Consider the following 21,606-nt stretch of genomic DNA (forward strand, 5'->3'; position numbering starts at 1 on the left):
AGTTGACATACACAGCATAAAAATGTACCACTTAGAACTGGCAAAGTGACAAAAGTGTGATCCTGAAGCCTGACCTGCTTTGGTAAACTCTCTTAAACTCTGATTCAACTAAATTTTTAGCTACGTGTTGTTAAGGGTCATATTATTAGCAACTTTATAAATGCAGAGATACCAAGATGTTAGGCTAATGGAGGTAGCATGTCTTCAGGTAATCCATGGCAGAAGCCCAGCTCTAAGCAATTCAAGCATATGAATAGCTCTCTCAAAGACAATTGATGTAGCTATTCACATAAAATTTGCATGAAATCAGAATCAAAGTAGTCAGTGAACAACCCAGTTGCAAAGCTTTATTTGGGAGGTGCCTTGGTTTTGAACATTAAATGAATCTAGTTTTTTTCTGCCTTGGCTATAGCCATGAGTTCCAGAACTTCCTTTCATTTATTCTCCTGCCACAGTTGTTCTCATTTCTGGACCAAGCAGCATTTTTGCAGTGCCACGCTGTTGCTGTGCCACCTCTACTTTCTCCAATGGGTATGGACAGATTTTTCCCTCCCACTTTTTGATGGGAAGGATGCTGGAACTTAATGTTTTAACCAGCAAGTACAAAAGAAAAGGATGTGAGAAAAGTACTGGACTTCTTTTTCTCTATGTCACACTGCAGCAGGTTCCTGTCAAAGAAAATGAACAAACACTACCACTTTTTTGTCACTGTACACTTTTTTCTCAGGTGTTGAAGCAGAAAGATAAAACACTTTTATCATAGCATGGGATTGAGCCTTATGGTCCCAAGAGATGAGAAAGACTTTTTGAAAAGCTCTCAAGAAATATGTCCTGCAAAAAGCAAAAAGGGGCATGTTCATACACTTGCTTAATCAATCCAAGGCAGAAGGAAGGAAATGCAAAATAATTTTTCCCCAGTTCAATGGATATTTATCCTCAGAGCACCTGGCTATATTTCTAGTCTCTTTTCCATGCTCCTGCTATGTCTGACCTTCATCTTTATACACACCAAGAATCCAAACCCGCTTCTTTCCCACCCACTTGGACACAGTTCACAGATCTAATTAAATGTTCCAGATCCTTCTGTTTCCAATCTCTCCAACACAATCAGACCCCCTCATCTTTACCCACCTCAATTAAATATCAGACACAGCATCAGTTCAATTTAATATCAGACACAAATATACGCAGAGCGCCCTCCTCCTGTTCGCCTCCAACAGCCTCCTAGCATGCTAAATCCCTTCAGCTTCTTTCTACTTCAGCACCCCGGACCAGCTCCATTGCTAACTAAACCCAAACACAACCTCCCGCCCAAATTTCAGCTCCGCCCACAGTGCACTGCAGGGCCGTCTCTCACAGGGCAGATGGCACTCCCAGTGCCATCTTCTGCCCTACCGGCCACTGAGCCACGCTGAATATCCGACAGGGTTTTGACATTTCCTAGCTTGGCTCCTGTCAGTGCCCCTTCCCTCACAGACTGGAAGCTGGAAGCAGCCCAGTTCGCTCTGTCCTCACCGAGTCTCTGCCGCTCCGTCCCGAGCCTCACCTGCCTCCTCCCCTAACTCATGCCCACACTAGCTCCCGTTCCATCACCTCAGTCCCTGACACGACGCTGGCATCCCCTTCCCAGCCCCGCCGCCCTGGGGCACGGCCGGGGACGCTGCCGCCGGACACCCCCGCACCTGAGCGCGGTATTCCCGCGGGCACCGCTCGCTCCCCGCGCCTGCCGCCCCCCGACCCCTCCTCTGGCTGACAGAGCAGGAGGGGCGGCACCTGCGGGTCCGCCCCATTCTCCTCCCCTCGCCTCCCCTCCCCTCCTCTCGCCGAGAGAGAGAGAGCGAGAGAGACCGAGACCCGGAGGGAGGGAGAGAGAGAGACGGTGGCACCGAGGGCGCCGGGAGGGACTGCCTGAGCGCAGTGCTCGGCGTGAGCGGAGGGAGGGGGAGATTAAAAAGCCCAAACCAAACCCCCAAAATTTCAAATATTTAAATTTAAACAAAAAAGTGAGGGAGGTGTAGAAGGAGAGTGCTTCAACTTTTTCTCTCTCTGCCCAGCAAGGTAAGGGAGCGGCACGAGGCTTTGCTTCGCTTTCTCGCCGGTTTCTGGGAGGGCACAAAGGTAGCGGGATGGGGCGGCGGCGGCATCTCCGCTGGCGGAGTCGCGCTCGGCGCTGTCATCCCGCGGAGAGCAGCCCCGGGGGCGGCGGCGGTGGGCTGCGGGCTGCCAGCGGCGCGGCGGCAGCACCCGTGTCACCCGCGGGCTGCGGGCGCCCGCCCCTGGGTGGGCTCCAGCCCTTTGTTACCGGCGTCTTGCATCGGGGCGGGGGGAATAACCCGAGCGCATGGGGCCGGTCGGGGGTGGGAGCAGCTCGGCCGCGGGGCTGCGGTAGCAAAGCAGCCGCTGTGGCCGAGCGGGCGGCGGGCAGCCGAGCCTCGGGACGAGGCGGGCGCGGGGGGTGCAGGTGGCTCGGCCGGGGAGCGGGCGGGCGGCGAGTGCGCCCCCGCCCCGCGGTGCCAGGCAGGCGGCCGCCGGCAGAGGGGCTCGGCCGCCTCGCCCTCCGCGGCCGCGGGAGGTGCGCCCGGGGCGGGGAGCGCCGGCCGTGGGTGGCCCGCGGGACGGGCGGGTTCGGGGGCGCTTCTGGACATGTGCAGGCTGCGTTTGAGGAGGGAGGGGAGGATAGGCGCCGGCCCCCCTCGTGGGTGAGGGGCTGTCGCTGTGGCGGGGGCACGGCCGTGTCCCCGGGAGACGCGGCGGCCCCGACGCGCGGTGGCGGCCCGTGCCACCGGCGGCCCGTCCGTGATGCTTCCACCGCGGGGGCAGCTGACCGACACGGCTCCTTTGCTGTTGGGAAGTACGGGTAGAACGGGGGAAAAGCGGCTGGGATGAAGCCGGCGGCGGCTCCCCGCGGCAGCTGACAGATGTATCCGGGGGCCTTTAGGTACCGCCGGGTCCGGCCCTTCTCTCCCGGCGCTCCCCGAAACCTCCGAAAGATGAAAACTTTGTGTTCACCATAGGATTTCGACCTGCTTAGCGGGTGGGCCAAGTGTTGCTGTTTGTTTAGGCCCCAAGCCTGCAAATATTTATCCGTATTCTGAAATTTAGGAATTATCAATAGTTAGATGTGTTTGAAGTGCGGGAGACTCTTTCAGTTACCCCGTGGAAAAATATTTCCCCTGTCTGCTGCTTGTCAGCGTGTTTGCTTTGAATCCGCTCAAGATAGGACCTTTTTTTACATTATTCCATTTGCCTTTCTTTGAATTGGTGCCTCTTTAGACTTTTCCACTGAATGATACTTTAAGTATTATTGAAATAATACTTCATATTCTTCATACTTCGTTGATACCTTGTTACTGAGAGCTTTTTAAAAGATGGAAATAAAAAGGCTGCTGAGAAGAAAGTGTTGTGTCTTATTGCCTGACTAGGAATTACTGAAGCTTTATTTTATTTAATATATTTTTACAGTTGTTACTCTTGTTTAAGAGGTGAAGCAAATAGGTGCATAGTTCAGTTCCAGGTACAGTTATATATGTGGCTTCTGAGACAGGAAAAGCTTTCAGCACTTTTAAATACTGTAAGGCACACCTAAGTTTGGGTTTTATTAAGGGATATACCCTCTAAAGATAAACAAGGATGGGCCTTATGTTGATTGAAAAACTTACTACGTATGTGCTAGTGGGTTAAAAAAAATCTTTATCCTGTTGAATTTGCTTGTGAGTACAACAAAAGCACTCATGAAGCTGGAGGATTAGCTTGTTAAATATCTCTGTGCAAAGGAATAGGGATTGTGTGAGTATTCTCAGAGCTGTTGAGAAATATTTAGTTATTTGTCATTTTTAACATTGGTGGATTTTGTGCATATGCTTACTTTTTCTCATGTATTCTCAAGTATTCCCAGCAAAATGCTCCAGAAAGTCAATGAATAATGCTCAATATGTGCCTGCCTGTTTAAATGATTGGGTTCTGAGCCCTGAAGGTTTAATTCAACATCTGTAAATACAGACAAAAATTACAGTGTTTATTTCTACTTACTGTTAGTAGTGCCAAACAATTTTTTTCTAAGGTGTTCAACAGGAAAAAAAAATTAGCTCTAAGAAACAATTTGTACATACCAGGAATTTTTATTGGTTGGGTTTGGCTGTAGATAATGTAGCAATCATAAATAGTGAGGATTTTTTGGTAAGGCAGTTTTTAAGTCCGGGATGTATTACTAAAGGAAATAAGTAGTAATAGGCGAGCTGATTACTGAGCTTTTACTGGGATAATTAAATTATGTGAAGTTTCTTAAGATGGCATGAGGACATCACAGATGAAAGGAGGGGTGATCTGACTGTGTGAAAAGTTTGTCTAGAATTCAGAAAAAGCACATTTGGTTCAAGGTCTTCCGAAACACATAGCTACTGGCATTGGTATTTGGCAGTTCAACAAGTCATGTCCAAAGTGTTTTGCAGATAAAACGTAAAGAAAATTTGGAGTCCAATTTAGAAGACTCTAATTAGGTGCTATGGGATATAGAGAATTAAACTGTTTTTTTGAAGGAAAAATGTCTGTACCTTGAAGCCAGTCACACTATGAATGCTAGGCTGTTTATTCAGTGTAAAATTAGACTCGGTATAATGTCAAAAATATACTCTAGGAAACCTTATAGTGAAAGCTGAAAAAAAAATTGAATGCTTTTCTCTCTAATTTTCAGTGCTTCTAGGAAATTTGGAGTGGGCATAGGACTGTAAGGATTTTACTTTCAGTGGCGTAACCAGTTTTGTAGTACCTTTTATATTAAGCATGTGGTTTTTAAAAGTGCTTTTTTTGCTTTGTACGGTTCTGTACCATATGTTTTTTATTTAATTCTTTGAATGGCCACTGAAACGCAGCCAACTTTGGGTAAATGTGGCAACTGTTAACTAGTGCTTAGCAACAGTGCACAATAATCACGACGGGAAGTGAGGAAGAATACCATGTCTAATTGAAACTATGGGGGGCATTTAGCTAGGTAGGACGTAATTAACAAAACATGGAGCTTGGACATGATATTAAGGCATCACATCTTGACTCTTGCCAAAAAAGGATTGTGAAATCAATAATGTAAAAAAACATTTCAGATACTTTGCACCTTGGAAGAACAGCCTCTTTGAGATGTATGTTCTTTGCCTGTTCTTGCATAAGCATTCCTTCTTGCATGTAATGCAAAAGAGCATTTTCTTTTGTTTCTACAACATAATTGTGAGCAGGAGAACTGTTGGGAAAACCAACAAATGAAGAAGTAATAAGCCTTGACATTCTGACATTCTGTCTTTTACAGAACTAGTCCTGTGAACTGGAGTTCATTAGATATAGTAAGCAATTAAGAGATGTCTAATATCCTGAAACAGATTACAGCAGCAGTCATAAAACAGCACTAAACTTTTACAATTAATGTGTTACTTTTTTCCAGAATTGTTGACTTTCCTCAACCCTGTCTTGTCATTACTTTCCTTAACATGTTAACAAAAGTATTTTTTGTAAGAGTCCGTGTTCAAAATGCTTTTGCCTAGTGTAGTTTCAGGTTTTACTTTTTAAAAATTCCAGACCTGATCATTTTGTTTCATGTTGTATTCTGTGTGGAGATACATTCATGGACCAATTTTATGTCTTGTATAACCCAAAGACATCTTGTTTCTAAGAACTCTGAAGATATCCTCACATAATAAGGAGAGACCTAGTGAATAAACGATCAGTGAGTCATTGCAAAAGACAATCTGCAACTCTGAGCAAGCTACTGTAGCCCCTGTTAATGGATTTGAATTTGCAGGTAGGTAGTGAAGATGATCCGAAATCAAGGAGTCATTCTTTCTAGGTGCATGTATTGGGCTCTTAATAATTAAATAGAATCATTAATGTTTTTAAAATCTGGAAGTAAAAAACACAGGATATCTGTTGGAAGAATGTAGATGACAGAAATTTGGAGCAGTGTTTATTCACAATGGGGACAGCCAAATTTTGTACACTGTTGTTCTTGGCTTGGAAGTATCAAACAGAAGTATGGAGCTCTTATAGAAATTACAGGCTGGATTGGTGGGCCAAGGCCAATTGTATGAGGTTTAACGAGGTGAAGTGCCAAGTCCTGCTCTTGGGTCATGATAACCCCGTGCAACACGACAGCCTTGGGAAGAGTGGCTGGAAATGTACCCAGTGGAAAAAGGACCCAGGAGTATTGGCTGACAGCCAGCTGAACATGAGCCAGCGTGTGCCCAGGTGGTCAAGAAGGCCAGTGGTATCCTGGCTTGGGTCATACTGTAGCCAGCAGGACCAGGGCAGTGATTGTCTCTCTGTATTCAGCACTGGATGAGGCTGCACCTTTAATCCTGTGTTCCATTTTGGGCTGCTCAATTCAGGAAGAGTGTTGAGGTGCTGGAGCATGTCCGAAGAAGGGCAACGGAGCTGATGATGGTTCTGAAAGTCCTATGAAGAGCAGCTGAGGGAGGCAGGATTGCTTAACCTGGAGAAAAAGAGGCTCAGAGGGAACCACCTTGCTAGATGGGTGTTGATCTCTTCTGCCAGGTAACAAGGGATAGGACAAGAGGAAATGGCCTCAACTTCCACATAAATTCTGCATGGAAAGGTTTGTCCAGCATTGTAACAGCCTGCCCAGGGAAGCTGCTGAATCACCAGCCTTGGAGATATTTATAAGTAGTGTAGTCATGGCATTTAGAGACATGGTTTAGTGGCGAACTTGGCAGTGGTGGGTTGATGCTTGGATTCAGCGATCATATAGGTCTTATTTGACCTCAATCCTTCTCTGTGATTCTAAAATGTAATTAGGTTTGGTTTGGATGACTGCTGAAGCCTGGTGAACTGGTTTCTGTTGTCTTATTCTATTACACAATAATGTCACAATTTCTGTGAAATCCTTTTGGGACATGAGAGACCATAGAGAATTGTGTAAATTACTACTTTCATTGAAGTGTATTTAATGTTATTCTCATTGAGTTAACATTTTAAGTTCCATGGCACCTCAGATGTTTAGTAAAAAACCTCCATATACTTGACCTGAAAATCTTGCATCATGTACTGCCAAGTGCTTTGGTTAATTTGGATTTAATTTTTTAAAATATTTATATAAAATGTAAAAGATAGGAAGAACTATATGTTGTGACATAAAATCACAGAAGAATAAGAAGGTAGGGAACAGCCTGAGTCAGTATGACAAGATATGATTGATTAATATTGGTCATGTAAGGTTTTAGAGAGGTTATTTTGAGTTAGTTTTTCAAACTGCTGGAGCTGTGCACAGAAAACAGTGTGGGCAGACCTAAGACACGGTTACTTAAGAGATTACCAGACATCTGTTGCACTAGTTCCATGAACAAGCCTGGAGAGACTAGTTTTGTGAAATGCTGTGCAGACATCCTCTTGTTCTCTGTCTCCTATCTCCATGACTGCTTGTAATTAGCTCTTTAAAGACCCTTGCTGTGATTTGATCAGAGCACTTTGAGACAAGTGTGATGTAGTTAGATACTGAATGTAACAGTGATCTGAAACACACTCTATTAATAGTCTTCATTTTTAAAATGAAGATTCATCTGTGTCTCACCAAAAGTGATAATATTTCCCTAGAACTTACAGTGTGAAGCTTCTTTAGATAGTTATTTCAAGCTGCTGAACATTTTCCTGGTACTCCTGTCCTTTTGCACCAAATTCTGCTGCACCTCCCTCTGCAGCACTGATTTCTCTGTTGAATGGAGTGCACAGCACCAAAATTTCAGGGACATCAGTAGCCTTTTTTGAAAGGCTCTGTTTATGCCGCTGTTTTTCTCTAGAGCCATAGTAAATTTAAATTTGCCTTCATAAAGAATTAGTGTGCATATGAAACATTTTACCTCTAGAATTCTGCATACTTGAGAGCTATGATTCGTCCCTCCCCTTTCTTTTATAATGCTACCTCCAACTTCAAAACTTGCTTTCTTATAGACTCCCAGGTCTGTAGGCATAAGGAAACCTAAGCACAATTTTTCTGGGAGTGTGATAGTTAAATTATGCTTTTAATTTGCTAGAATTCCCTTATGCCACCCCCTTCCCCCTCCCCTGCATTACTTCCAGCTGTCCTTTAAGGTAGAGGTGGTCATGTGCAATTGTAATGCCAGTGCTCAGGGAGACTTGTGTATACTCTGAGTTGTATGGTCCCTTGTGGTGTTATCACTCAGGAGTAATTGAGTAATTAGAGGAGGGTTTGGAAATTGCTGTGAGCCTGATCCTCCACAGTCTTCCTAGTAAAGAGGAAATGATCACTTATTAAAAAAGCGAAGTGTGGCACAGTGAGGTCCAAGCTCTGGGCTTAGTGAGATCCAAGCTCTTTCTCCATCACACCCACTTCAAAGAGATAGTGTAGTGGTAAGGAACAGCAAATGCAGATAGCTGAGCTCAGCTGCCTCTGATGCTGTAAGGACTCTGGGCAGCTGCCTCTTCACACTGGAATCACTGGTGAAATAGGGGTGTTCACAGCAACATTTTATAAATATTACTGTTGCCTGCCCACGCTCAGAATGAAGAGCGTATGTGACAAAACTGTGTTTTGGTGGCTTGATTTGGGATTTGCAGAGAGCCAAGTGCTCTGTTCCCTGTCCTGAGCCAAGTGTCCTTTTCCTGATGGTACAGTACTTCACTGCTTTTAGTTCTCTTCTTACTTATGTAACGTGTTTCACAGTGTACAACTGCATCTTAGTTTTGCCATTCAGCAGAACAAGCCTTCTACTTTTGCTGCTTTTGTTCCTGCCTCACTGACCATCTCCCTGTGGCTTCTCAGGAAGTCTACCAAACTGTGTTGCTCTGCAGCATTAGATGGCTTTATTCTCCTGCTCTTTTACACTTTCAGTGCACTTGGAGAACAGCTGTTTAATAAAGAAAGCTTAATCTTGTAATTTCTTTGAACCACTTATGCAGAATCAAATTCTCAGTGCAATGAGGTGATTCCTTTGGGAAGACTGAGAAATAGGTCTTGATTTTTACAACTACAATGCACTGAATCAAGAAGTGGGTGAACAGCTTCCTGCCAGTAATATTGTATGTGACATTTAAGAACATGTTGGTTTCCCATTCTTGTAAAAAATGCTTTCAAAAATTAATATGTATAGATAAGACGTTAAGATACTCTTGTTACTTTTTTGAATCTTAATCTCTTAGAGGGAAATTTCTGGTTGTGAGAACAATCAGAAATTAGGTGGATTAGCTAAGTGATCAGTACCACCCCACAGAGGAGCAGTTATGAAGAAAACGTACAGGAGAAGGGTGGGAAAGGCAAAGCCATTCAAGAACACTTTAATGGCTCCAGGCATGCCAGAGGCACACTGAACTACTGATGGGATATTTGAAGCAGAAGTCCAGAGTGAAAAATATGCATATCCTCAGAGTCCCTTTTGCAGCAGTTTTGGTAAATTTTGACAGTTAGTGCCTGCCATATTTTTTTTCAGTAGAGTAGTCATCACTCAATTGCCAGGCCTTTTGAGCAGGATGAAGACAACTTGCTTGCCAGACTGTGGACTTGGAGGCAGAAGGTGAAATAACAATCATGATTATAGCAGATGTGGAAGGTGAGCTGGATTTCAATGGCACAAAGATTAAAACATTAGCAGTCACAAACTTTTGTGTCAAGAGCTATGAAATGACAGGGCATCTAAACATACAGATTTTTTGTTTTGTTTTGCTGCATTAACTTAGTAATACTGTTCTTTCTTACTACACATCTGAAAATGTTTTGGGTGCTGCATGGAAAATACATAGGCAGTTGCCTTCTCCAGAGTACTCAAAGCTAGAGAGGATAGTGTGTATGTTTGTGCATGTACATATATGTACATACATGAAAGAGAAGACAAGAATTAGAAATACTGAGGTCTGATATCATACTGGTCCAATACATTAGTGGGTCTTTAAAGAAGATTCTTTTTTTTAAATTATTGACTGGCTGAGATTATTTATACTGGTTTTTTTGTGTTGTTGACAGATTTCCTTTAGAGACCAGAAGTTCTTAGTGGGTAGTAGATGTGCCACTAGTAACGTTATTCAAAACAGTATGCCTTGGAAGCTTTTAAACAAAGGCCACCACCACAAAAAAACAACAACCCAATTTAATTTTAAACAGCAGATGTGACCTTGTGGCAGAAAAGCCTGAGAAGGAAGGGGAAAAACAAGGATTCTTCTGGCTGCTCTTGGCTATCATAATGAACAGTGTTGCTTGTTGACTGCCCAGCTTGGCTGTTTTATTGAGAGAAGTCTTGTGTCTGGTGTCTGTGCAGATAGATGCTCAATTTTCATCTGCAGCACAGCTGACTGGCTTTCTGTCAAGCTTGACTTTGGGGTGATTCCAGTTGTCAGATGGATTTGCTGTAGAAGGAGGGAGGCCATGCTTGCAGTAGGAGTTAAGCACTCCCCTACACACTGCACTGTCGGTTTTCAGCTCCATTTGCTGTCAGTGTAGTAAATCCATTTCTGATTATGTGCTAAAGCCAGACAGATTAACTGACAAATTGAACTTGTGAAGTTGCATGTGTGTTGCCAGAGTCCCTCCTGCTGGAAAAGGCAGATCTGTATAACCTGTAGACTTAGAACAGTTGAAAATTCATCCTAACATTGTTGCTTTGATGTCTGTTTGAAAGCAAAAAAACACGTTTGCTTTTGATTACCATGTTTAAAGGATGCTGTCCCAGCAGTGTAATAAATGAAAATTGGATCTGGGACTTAGTTTCAGTAAAAGACAGCGTTCTTCCAGATGCTTTTAAATTGAATCTTCCTGTGAAAATGGGCTCAACTTTGAATTCAATAAACATGCAGTTCAGGGGTTTAGGGCTGAAAAAGACAGCGGAATGCAACAGATGCTGCATAGTTTTGATGCTTCTTATGTCGGATGATACTGATACTTTACTGATACTGTTCTCTGTTCTGATTCACTGTATAAACAAGAACAGCATGAACCTCAGTGTATAACCTTGACAGGACTGGATCTTTATAGGTCACTAACAGTTTGTCTAAATTGCAAAAACTGCATGTTGGGAAACAGATGAAGTATTTGCATCAATAAAATATTTAATTTCCATTTAACAAAAGCTTTTTTGTGCCTTGGGCTTTTTATTTTTAAGAAATAGACCTTCAGTCCTTGATTCATTGTACTCCAGCTGTGAATCACTGAGAACCTCACAGTTAGATTTGACAGAATAATAAGTCAAAACTATCAATGCAGATCAGCCATGAACTAAAATACATCATAATATGTGTTGTTTTAATGGACTTTCCAACATGGCCCTGCCAAGAGTGTGAATTTGCACTGGTTGACCTTCAAAGTTCTGTTTGTTGTAAAATGGGGTAGTACAAAACCCATAAAACTTGTCAGTATTACCTATTGGTAAGGTACAGCTTCCTGAAACAATTCATCTGGCCCAAGGCCTTTGCAAAAATATCAAGGAACAGGCTACGGGCAGCCTGAACTGGTTTGGTAACCTGCTTTACACTTTTCTTCTTTCTGGCCATTTTTCTGCTATGTGCTGGGTGTGCTTTCTGTATATCATCAGAAATGTGTGCTGGTTGCACATCCAGTGTTGCAGATGCTGGTTGCACGTCCAGTCACACGCATCGACAGAGAGACTCCATGAGCTCTGCTACTGGCAGCTCTCTGCTGGTCTTGTCACCTTGGTGGATGGCAACAGAAATGGTCTGGTGATTGAGGCATCGCTGGGCATGTGTTAATAGGAAGGGGTGCAAAGCTTGAGTGATTCCCTAAGAGGTTGTTTGGCCTGTCTGAGATGGAAGATTGAGCATCAAAGGGTAATAATGATACCTGATGGATTGACATTGTTGCATTGTCTAAAATCAAGTCTGTCTAGATTCACGTTCATAATTGAATATTTTACTCTAAGGAAACTTGGAATAAGCCCAGTAGTATTAATTTTAAAGCTTTTTCAGGGCTAAAATAAAGCATGCCTAAAAAAGAGACACTTGTTATTTCAGTCAATCACTTCTACTACTTATTTTGTTAATTAGTGAGATTTGGGAACTGCAGTTTTCAATGACATGCCCTCCAGCATCTTTCTGTTGAGTTGTGTGTGTGTGTGTCCATATGTTTTATTTTTCTGGACATATTGATTCTTATGTGATGATTCAGTATGTGGGTTGCAGTTTCTCCTTGACGTATTCTAGCTGAACACACTCCATATGTAGAGGAAAACCAGCCAAGTGTGGAAAGAAGGGGGTTGTGCTTTTTTTGCTGCAATTATGAAAAGAGACACAGAGGCTGGATGATAAAATACCTTTTCCTGCTTCAAATGATTATCTGAATAAACCATGGGAGATCGAGGTTTTGTAAAAAAACATAGCAAGGGGGGAAAGAACTAGAAATTTGCAACTGCAGATTGAATTTTCTTTGAGAAATTCCACCTCAGGAAGAAGCTGACTGTCAAGTTAACAAGAGCAGAACTGTTTTATGATTCATTGTCCCAAAGACAGAAGCAAGTGCATTTTGAGGCCGTATGCCTGGAAGGAGGCAGGCCTCAGGATGAATTAATTGAAACAATTCTGTCCTCCCTGTTCCAGACTGCAGTTCATGCTGAGAGTGACTGATAAATTTCTCATTAGGAAATGCTTGTTGAAAATGTGGTCTGTTCTCTGTGTTGTCACACTGCCTTTCTGATCTGGAATAAATTACATAACCTGTGCTCCTTTCAGCCAGCCAGAGATAAGAGAATGCACGGGAATCTTGTGTCCATTCTGTCATTATGTGTGCCAGGAAAAATAGCCCCAAACTAAATATATAAGCCGAAAATTGTTTTAAGAGAAATGTCCCCTTTTAACACTTTCATGTCAAACTGGAGAGTAAATAGTTAAATGCAATGCCACCATATAGCCACATGAAGGATAATACTCAGTTTCTGATGTTCTTTGTTTTGGAAATGAGGCTTGCAATGATGTACTTGCAGTTTTTCACTGGCTTGCCTATCCCTGTAGGTTATCCCTTTTGTAATTGCTTCTCTGTTTCTATGGATAAACTTTTTTTTACTTAAGAGAGCTTTTAACTGATGATCGTTGTTCTTTACTCTTCTATTCTTCTGCCCATCCTTTAATGAAAAGTAGTGATGTTATGATTTTAATAAGACTGAGGAATGTTCTTGTGTTTTGAACACTGCCTATTGCTATTATGTTTTATGGCAAAAAAAGGGGCTTTGTTTGGATCATTCACAATACAAACTTTATTTTGCTGTTGAATGGCTTAGTTCAAGGTAAAGAGTCAAGTTAAACTAATTATTATAATAAACTGTGTTAGAAGACCTAGGGTTCTTAACCATCAGTCTGAGAGATGGAGAATCCAAAGAAAATCTGTTGTGATTTTTCTAAGGAAAGGATACTGGAATGCAGTTTCCTCAGGCCTCATTTCATAGAATCATAGAATTATTGAAAGAGATTTGAGGTAAGCTTGTGTCCTTTTACATTTCAACTAAAAAACATGCAATGTGTATGGAAATATCACCTTGGCCAGGGAATATGGAAATTTCTTTGGTCACTAGAGAAAAAGCATGATGGTTTACTTAAGAGGGAAAAAGAAAACAACCTTGCTTTCCTCTCTTAGGTGCTTCTCTCTCTCTTACCATGGCAGAGTGGTGTAAAGTACATATATTTAATATAAGGGAAAACACTCTTTTAAAACTATAATAAATGCCTGTGCAAAGCTATAATGTATGTTTGTCTCCCAGATGATGGTCTGTGTATTAGCAGGTAAAGAGTATGGAGCTTTTGCTACCATGGTATATTTCGCACCATTTACACAGATGCACAAAAGAAACAAAACCATTGCAGTCCATAATTAATGTAATATTTATAGAGAAGTTGCTAACTTGCATTACAGAAGGGTTATAGTTTTATGTCTTATTTAGCCAAATTCTGAATGTGTTAGAAAAATAAGTGTATCCATTCCTGAAAAACTCTGGGACAGACTATCATTGCCTGCCTGATTGGAGAGACTAATTTTGGTAAAGAATTGGATTTAATCTACAGGTCTCTTGTTCAGCTGTGAAGAGGCCAAGAAAAACAGCTGTAAAAATGTTGATGTTGGCTATGAATTTACATAAATAACAACTTGCTTGCTTCACATGCATACTCAGGGTGATACTACAATGTGGACTTGGGCCTGCAGAAGATCCGGTTTATTTCCAAATTCTGCCACTGAGAGATGGCACATGGCTTCTACATGCCTCAGATTCCCTCTCTCTGAACCAAGGGTATTCTTGGCCTGGGAGTTTTTGGAGCACTATAGGATGGTAATGATTTGCTGTTAAGGTTTCTTATGGCTGAGCCTGGAGGGCCCTTAGTTCAAGTCTCCTGCTCAGGTCCTTGGGCTGTTAAGCTTCATGTTTCTGTCCGAAAGCTTTAGACCTCAAAGAACAAATGGTGTTCTTGGCATACGTACAAGCAGCTATTTGGCTTTTGTGTTCAAACCTTCTGTTTAATTTCAATTAACTTAATTTTAATTAATTGAATTTAGACATCACAGTCTCTGGTTTGCCTGTGAGAACTATTTGCTGTGTGCAGAAAGCCGGGGCGGCGTCTCCACTGAGATGACTTTATGGTGAAACAGATTCGAAAGTCCAAGGCCTTTGGTCAGTGAAGCAGCCCACGGCCCGTGTTTACCCACCATAGCGGTGGCAACCAGTATGTGCTCTGGTGTCAAAGGAGTACATGAAATACCCAGTGAAAATAGGCTGTGTCTTGCAGAAGGTCTTCAGCTGGCTAAAGCAAGCAGTAGTTGAGGAGGGAGTAAATAAAGCTCTTGCAGACCACATGCTGTCACAACCTTTCCCCTCCCCCCACCCCCCCTTTTTTCTTTTTTTTTTATTGGCCATATGTTTTAGTAGTCTAAGTATGTGTCAGCAGTAATCCAGGCTCTGTGCTTTTAAAGGATGATTACCCAGTTTGTTGCCGAAGTGAGACTTTTTCTTCCCCATTTAATTAATTTCTGTGAGGGTTGTAATCGTAAACCTTTTTTTTTTTTTTTTAAATTTATCACAGATTACTCTTTGTGTGGCTAAATTTAACTCCCATCTATTTTTGCTGGCTGCCGATCTGTTCCTGGTTTGTGTGATGGACGGGAGGGGGTCAAACAAACCGGTTTGTTCCCTGGATGCTAATCTGAATTTCAGAGGCGCTGTCCTTCACCCCCGGGCTCTGCTCCCCTCCCCCTACTCCCTGATCTCTGCAAACAGCCTCTTCGGGTCTCTTTCTCCCCTCCATCCCACCCCCCACTCCAGCCCTTCTTTCCTCCACTGGCTCACCAGAATAGCAAATGTTGATTATCCTTTCCTACTCATCCCACACCCCAATTCTCACTTAGGGTGTTTGATGTATTAGGGAATTAATGCTCTTCAAATTCAAATTATTTAAAAGCTTGCTGGTCTGTGTGTTGTATTAAAGATATCATGGTGCTTTTTTTGGGAATTAAATTTTAAGGGTTTTCATGGGTTAAAGCAGGTACAGGGTTTTCTGATGAATTAAAAAAAAAAAGGTGGTGACCTTTTGTCAGGATGTGATGAGGGTCATCTTTGTTTTATATAAAACAGTGATTAGGAACTCCCCTCTTTAGGGAGTAATTTCTCAGGTCACCTTGGCAGAGCAAGGAGGGGTTACTAACTAGCATTGAGTCCCTGCTTGTAACCCGTCTTCGTGGTAGTTCTTATAGCACGGATACAGTTAACCCCCTTCTTGCCTTAAAAAAAAGGAAACATGGCTAGTGGGCATGCAGAAAGGCGTCGTCCTTGCGCAGAATAAACCCTCCTACCTGATATGTGGAAAATAAACAAACCCACAAACATACCGCCCTAGTAGATTGAAATGTATGTGTGTCGGGGAGGAGGGGAATAACACGTAGGAAAAGATTTATGCCTTCCTTTGGGCTGTTGCTTGGTAACAGAAAATGCCTCTTAAGCCTATTTTTGGAGAGGGGAGGGGTGAAACTTGATTCAGTGACCATCTGTCCCAAGCTGGTTGATTTCCTGTTGAGCTCTCCTTTGTTTCTGTCAAACAATTGATTCTTACCCTTTACAGATAAGAATACTGTTGGTGACATTGCCCTGAATCAGCAGGTTGCCTTGTGGCAACCACAAAACAGACCTATTAATTTTAATAATTTTTTAATGTTTAAGGGATTTTGTTTTTTCTGAGGCTACTGACTGGTTTTACTGGGATTTATTTATCTGTGTTGTGTTTTCGGTTTTTAGGCTTTTAGCTCTTTGGGAATGCCTGCAGTACAGTAGGCAAGTGTAATAAATGTAATTGAAACATTCTTAGAGAAGATGTAATAAGCTGGTTTTTCACTCTGAAATTGTTAGGGAAAAGAAGCCATGGTTTTGGGCCCATTAAGCCTTTTGTCAGTGGGGGGGGGAGCAGAAGTTAATTGAAGTCACTATTGAAGAAATCCCCACTGTTTCTGTGAAAACAAAACCCAGATTCTTGTTGCAAATGGAATATTTGCTATTGTTCTTGTTTAATTGTCAGAAAATCATTCTCTGTTTGACTGCCTCCTGATGTTTGCTTAGTAGTAGCGTGCTGGATAGATTTGAACTCGAGTTATTTTTAAGTCATCTGTTTTATTTATATTGCAGAAGCCGATATTTTTCCTTTAGTTTTATGCATGCAGGGTACAAGGCCCATGCATATGCCAGTATGTGAGTGCCCTCTGTAGCTGTGACTATTTAAAAGCATTCCAATGCCATTTTCTTCCCTGCCCTGAATTTCAGCATTCAGAGAAGCATTTCATAGTTCCAGGTATCTGCTGAAAGGGAATTAAGGCATGTGTGATACAAAGATACACGTAATATATGCAAAAAAACTAGTGAAGTCACCCAATGCAGTAGGAAAATGATAGTCACTGTTATTTCCTTCAGTCATTGAACCTCGTTCCTGGAGTATTTCCATGATGTTGTGTTACAGAGGAGGGTGAGAAGGAAAGACTTTCAATACAAATGTCTTGGCATCTTACAGGTCTTTGCTTATTTGAGTTTAGCCTACTTGTCACTCAGTAGATGAAATTTGGAGGTAATTCCCAAAGGTCACTTCACAGACATGGAGGTGTTAGAAAAGTTAATTTCCCTTTCTCTTCTGTTTTTCCCACGTACTTTCCAGATTGCCTTCCACAGGTAGGAGGCCTGTTGCCTGCATCTTTCAGCATGGTCCTGGATGCATGTGGACTCAGCTCTTTTGGAAGCCAATGGCAATATGCCTACTGAACAGTGATTTAGTGAATGTTGGGTCAAGGGATACTTGTGAGATTTCCATCCTTTTAAAAGAAAGCTGCATCTGTGTTTTGGCTCAGTAAGGGAGGTTGATATCAAACCATGTGAATGAGCCTGTGGCTTGTGCTCCGTCAGCCTTTGGCTCCTTGTTGGTTGCCCATTTCCTTACCCCAGTCTCAACCTTCCCCTATTTTGCAGCTGTTTGTTTGGGGCATGCTGGGATATGGCAGAATAACTGATCCACTTGGAAATCAGCGTCGTTTTCCAGGTTACTCTTCAGCTGGATGAATTCCTTGGTCCAGTTTACCCACTGAGTGGCATGCAAGCTTGACTGGTGCAGTGTAACACAGTGGGGTGGAAGTGATCAGTACTGAGTAGATTTATTTTATTTTTTCACAAACCACTAGTGCCAAATGTGCTGTGAAGTGTTTTTAAGCATACATTCTCTTTTAGGTTGAGAAATCCTACTTTTGGATTTCAGACTGGACAGCTGTAAAATTAATTGAACCTGCATATGTGCTGCTTTTTGCCTTTTTTTTTTGTTAGAAAGTGATAGGTACCACCAACATGCCTTTTGGGTATTTTCAGTCTGTCTTGAAATTATACTGATCAAAAAATGATCAAAAAATCATTTGTAGAACTAGTGCTAAGTAGGTCGATGTTGACCTGAGATTTTAAACTTGGCAGTGAAGGAGCTGTTCTGAACTGTTTTAAGAACTGATTAAATTTTGTTTCTTCCTGCAGAGTTATTTTCATGAAGGGGAAAAAAAAAAAACTTGTCAATTTTATTTCAGGCTTGAAATAAATGAAAAATGTAGCCTTGTTCTAGATACTTGGAATTTATTTTTTTGTCTGACCTAGAGAAGATGATGAGTGGTTGTTCTTCTCAGAACCCTTAAAAGAGCATTACTAAGCTGTATGACTCAAATTGCAGGGAACTGACAAAAAGTCCAGTTCTTCCGGTATCTGGGGCAAGCAGCTGAGTCCATGACCTGTGCAGATGACACAGTTAGAATACAGTCCTGCACTTGTCTTTGTGCTTTCTCTGCCTGGGTTGTACTGCGCTTCTCCCCTTAGAACTGAGCTGACATGCCCTTTGTTCCCACATAAGAGCATCTCCAGATCTGCCAGTCAGGAGGCACAGCACCTGTGGCTTACCCTACAGACAGGAGAGCAGTAATTCTAGAAAGGGAAGTTGGTAGAAGACTGGCATCTGCTTGCATTCACCTTCTCATGTTGCTTTTGCAAGAATGGAATTATTTATGAACATTTTTTCATCTGAATGCAGTCAACCAGAGTCTGAAGAACCGCTATTCAATTGTCAGGGTGTTTGGCAGGGGGTTTCTTTTGGGAGGGGGAGCACAGAGGTAGGGTCATGATGAGCTGCTTCTCCATGCTGGGTGAGTTCATTGTATGTGCCTCAGGTATTATGTCATTGTCATGTCAGTGTGCCTACTGCAGTTCTGACTCAGCAGCCATTTACAGAACTGATGGCAGTGCCATCCTTAATACGAGTTTGAGAAATCTTCCTCTCCTGTGATAAAAAGGCCAATTTGTGGTTTGCAAGACAGAGTTTGGGCACTGTAGCAATGACTTTATGCTGTAAGGATGAGAATGATGTGACCCTTTCCTCCCCAGCCAAAATCCCCAGCTCCAAAACCACATGCATCAAAGGTGCAAGTGCCAAGCTTCCCTTCCAGGAAGGTATGGCTGTCAGCGCCACTGACAGACTCTTCAGGGAGGAAGCAACAAAGAAAAGGCTTTTAGAGAGCTTTTTGTTTCCAGCAGATAGCTTTCTAAAGCTACAAAACTGAAACGACTTTGGAAAAGAAAACCCCATGTTCTTCAATGGAGTTACTTCCTAGTGTGCCACAGGCCTGTTCTGTGTTAGAAGTTACTGCTTAGGTGAACACTCACCTTTAAAAGAGCTCCAGGCCTTAGGCATACTGGGCTGTGCCCGTCCTCTAATCTTTGCTTGATGTTCTGAGACCTAAGCTAATGTCTCAAAACCTACCTGCATATTTCTGAATAAAATGTACTCTTTTGTAACCTGCTGGCTCAATGTTCTTATGAGTGTGCTTTCCTTTGTAGAGATGAGCCCATTTCCCACTCAGGAGTAGGGAATAGCCACTCCTATATATATCTAAAAAACATGTGAGTGGATCAGAAAGTATTCTTCCATTTGATTTGATCTAATATAGATCTTTTTGATTTAACTTGTAAGTTGCAGTTGCCTGGAGATGCACTGCTGTTTTGCTCTATGATCAATGCTTTGAAAGTAACTTTGATGTTTACTAATAATGTTTAACATGATCCAGACATTTCATATAATGCAGTGTAAGACCAAAGAACCCGGACTATTGCGTATTAAACAAGTGTTGCCTCTGTCTGGTGTTGCTTTATATATGGGGGTCAAGGACTGCAGAAGACTGCAAATAAGTGAAGGATGTAACTCTTACGTGTGTCTATGTTATCCTGGAATGGCAGTTTCTGTGCATAGAAAAGAAATACCTTCTCAGTTGAAAGAGAAGTGAACCAATGTAAAGCAAGGCAAGGCCAGTGTCTCTGAACTACTGTTACTCTCAAGGCTTTTTGATGTAAGGATTTTTGTCATCACATGATGATCAAGTAGACCAATACTTCTACTTTTTCATTCCCTTTGCTGAGCAAAGATGTGTTCTTCCTTTTCCCCCCCTCCCTTATTCTCATGAGGTTGAATTTCTCACTCATTTTTCCAAGGGTTTTGCTTGGAGGTTTTTTCAGATCGTTTTCCTAAGTGACTAGGTAGCAGCAAGGAATAAAATTAAACCAGCTAAAGCCAGCAGCTGGGAGATCTTTGTTCTGTTCCTTCTTGACCACAAGCTTCCCAACAGACATTGGTGGGGGTGGGGGCATGGATCTCAATTCTTTATCTTCTTAATTTTTTTTCCCCCTTCATGAGTAAAATAGAAATAAAGTGTTAGTTAAATGAGCAGCTAAATTCTTCTTAGTGTTGGTGTTGAATTAACATACTCTGTAAAGCCTGTAATAAACTGTGGGCTTACAGAAATATCCTGGGAGGATGTGCTGACTTTTTTTTTTTTTTTTCTTGCAGTACATTTGTTTAAAGTGAATTATCTAAGTACCATGAAAGTGGGTCTTCATTTTACTCTTCTTTTTGGAATGCAATTTATTAGTGATATCCAGAGGGGTCAGCAGCATAAATAATGTTTGTTTCGAGTCATGTTGGGTGCAAAGGAGGGGGGTCCACAGTGAAGAGCTGTTTTGTTTGGTGTAGCTGATGAGGAGTGAGGTTGGAATTGCTCATAGCTGTCATTCAGGTTTTGTTTCAAAGTCCAAGGACCTACTGGGAAAAACAAAAAGCTAATGAAAGCTGACTGTATTTCAACCCAAACCCTGTGGAATCCAAAATGATGTCCTGACACTGCGTGTATTCTTATTCTCCTGCATTCCCATGGTTACTAAGGTAACAGGTTTTTAGAGGCTTTACATCTTCATTGTCAAGTATTTGCTACACTTATTGTTGCTGTTTGCAGATTAGGGCAATTTAAACAATGCCTTTTGAAATGGCAACCAAAAAAAAATACAAAAAGAAATATAGTAGAAATAGATGTAATGAATCAATTACCTTCCCTTGTGTAAATTTTCAGTGCTACATCTCAGAAGCTACACACAAAATGTCCCACTGGTTTAGTGTAGGTATTTTAGGCAGAGGAAAATGCTTTCTTTTAAAGCATGTTGATAACAGAACTCCGAATACAGATGTGAGGACTACCAAATGTGACTTGGTGCCTTTTTTTGACTACAGAACTGTGAAGAAACTGAAGTTTGTGTTTGTGTCAGGGTATTGTCACTCTACTTACAGTACATCTGAGACAGTGACCCGAATCTTGTAAGCTGTGTTATCTACTGCATCTGTGAAATCATACTTGAAAAATTAAGCAGCTAGGAAAAAAACCTACTTTTTTTTTCTAACAAAGAAAAAGGCAGAACTCTTGTACTTGAACACACTTTATTGATGCTCCTCTGTCCATTTAGAGCAAGCAGAAATATGCTTGTTCACATCTTCACTGTAAAAATGGATTATAGATGAGATGGTCAGGCTTGTAAGTGTATCTCCAAGAATATGATATTTAAATTGATTTAGTACCTGCAACTTCTTGCAAATTAGTGCATTGTGCAGCAAAGATCTTTAGCATCTGTGCTAGGAGAATTGTTTTTTAAAAAAATTAGTGAAAGTAGTGAAGTCTTTACATCATGATGATTTGTGTTACGCAGCTGAGGTATGGTACATAATGATTCCACTTTGCCTGACAGAAATAAAATGTTACTAGTTGAGAAGCATCCTGCTAGACAGGGGAAATACAGGTAG

General features: G+C 41.9%; 1 protein-coding gene across 5 annotated transcripts in view; it reads left to right on the forward strand.

The window, feature by feature from the left end:
* The first annotated feature begins 1,861 nt into the window (after nucleotides 1–1,861).
* GREB1L (GREB1 like retinoic acid receptor coactivator) overlaps nucleotides 1,862–21,606 on the forward strand; it is a 132,151-nt gene continuing 112,406 nt past the window's right edge. For all 5 annotated transcript variants that reach the window (XM_030969324.1, XM_030969348.1, XM_030969341.1 and 2 more), the window contains exon 1: nucleotides 1,862–2,058. The gene's annotated coding sequence lies outside the window, so the exon portion shown is untranslated. The remainder of the gene's footprint in view (nucleotides 2,059–21,606) is intronic.

The sequence above is a fragment of the Camarhynchus parvulus genome, chromosome 2 (genome assembly GCF_901933205.1).
Source record: "Camarhynchus parvulus chromosome 2, STF_HiC, whole genome shotgun sequence".
Classification (NCBI taxonomy): Eukaryota; Metazoa; Chordata; class Aves; order Passeriformes; family Thraupidae; genus Camarhynchus; species Camarhynchus parvulus.